The 1,839-nt window shown below is 36.7% G+C and overlaps 1 protein-coding gene across 2 annotated transcripts in view; it reads right to left on the bottom strand.

Moving 5' to 3' along the window:
• Positions 1 to 1,839, bottom strand: part of Hcf (Host cell factor) — a 49,222-nt gene that overhangs the window by 24,645 nt on the left and 22,738 nt on the right. The window lies entirely within an intron of this gene.

The following is a 1,839-nucleotide window of genomic DNA, read 5'->3' as shown; positions in this document are numbered from 1 at the left end:
TTTTTGTCAAAACTTAGGGAAATGAAATCTACCAAGGATGTGATGAAATGTGGCCAGGATAAATAAAAAAAAGTCTAATAGTCAAGTTCAAGAACATCGAAAAGTACTTAGGAAGCACAGGGAAGTAGGTTGACAGCGTGGAAAACCAGCTAGGTCTGGACTCAGATATTGAAAAGCAGGTACGGACCACAGAAAGAAGATATGAAGGTGAGGACGGAGTGGAGCATTATATTAGGAGACTCAATGGTAAAGTTGACTTACTGGAACCGGAGGTTAAGCCTGACACTAGAGAGGGATGCTCGCAACATGGAAAAAGATGCTTCGGGAGCCCCAGCTAGAATCGAACCTTCAACATACTAATGTCATGGGCAACTAATCTGTGGCAGTTTAAGGCAGCATCCTCGACTGGCAGCTGGAATGGCCAGGAAAGGTCGACTTCCCTAATCATATTATTTCAAGAGGAGAATCTGGATATTATTCAGAGCATGTATGTCAACTTCTGTGAGAAACGTCAGGACTTTAACTATTTTCACAACAATTTTGAGAAGAGATTGTGTGACCCTCATCTGAGGCTGGTGCATGAAGAATGATTCAGGACAAGAAGGCAGAATCCTGGGAAATCGATGCAGCAGCTCAGAGTGGAAGTTTCTCGACAGGAGGAATTGACTAATGTTATGGTTCCACAGGACCTCTGGAAAAACATGGCTGTCAATATTTTTACTGATGGGGTGTGTGATCTGGACCTACAGCAGAGTTTGAGATTACTGAGACCAAAAACCCTTGGTGAAAATATAGCGAGTGCCCAAGAGTTCGAAGTAGTCAAGAAAGGTATTAAAAAAAGTATTGGAGTGCAATATATTCGAAAGCCTTAAGATAAGGAAAACCTTAGGAATGTTGATAGTCATTCTAGCAAAAGAGATTATTACAGGAAAAAATAAAGGGATAGAGACAAAGATAGAAGGATAGACGAAGAGGTGATAATAAGAGAGGGATGGTTGATAGAGATGCTGACGATCACAGATGGAAAGAAAGAAGGAAAGGTGATAACTCTCGCTGCAGGAAAGATTACGGCTGGAGAGAAAGAGAAAAAAATGATAGATAATGAAGATAAAAAGGGAAGAGCGTTAATAGAAGAAGAAGATATGAAGAAGAGAGGAGGTATGTTAACAGATGTAAAGAATGTAGTAGAAAGGATAAATATAAGAGACAAGAAGATGAACAAAAAAATTAATAGAGCTAAAAAAATTGACTCAATCACTTGAAGACATAGAGAACACCATAATAATGATAAGAAAATTGGAAAATCAGAAAATAGTAGAAGCATAGAATTACTAGAGACTACAGATAAATCAAAACAAGATTCCTCTTGGCATCATAGGAAACATATTTATAAGAAAGATTCCAAAATCTAGAATGTGAAGAAGGTTCTGTTCGGGACAAACAGTTTTTAAGAAGGGGTCAGTGTAACATGGGAAATGGAATTGCCAAAGGATATTGCACAATAAATAGAAATCAAAAGAGTATAGCATATATTGTATCAAGAGAAGAATAGGATAGAACACAACCATAAATAAGAAAATGTTCATAGAAAAGAAATTTCAATCAAGTATTATAAAATGAGGAAATCAGTGTGGATCTAATTTATCAACAGAAGAATAGTTGAAGCGGAAGATAACATAGAGAAACCAGCAAGAATTAAGTTGGAGGCTGGACTTCAATGTATGATAAAAGAAGAAATAGGAAATTGGACTGGTTCTGAAAAATTGAGACCGAGCATTCTATGTTGTTAATGTAGAAAAAAAAGAAATTAACTAAGCAGATTTTTAAAACTTTATATAT

Source organism: Halyomorpha halys, unplaced genomic scaffold (genome assembly GCF_000696795.3).
Source record: "Halyomorpha halys isolate HHAL.00 unplaced genomic scaffold, Hhal_1.1 Scaffold654.1, whole genome shotgun sequence".
Taxonomy (NCBI): Eukaryota; Metazoa; Arthropoda; class Insecta; order Hemiptera; family Pentatomidae; genus Halyomorpha; species Halyomorpha halys.
This window is presented reverse-complemented; position numbering and strand designations above follow the sequence as displayed.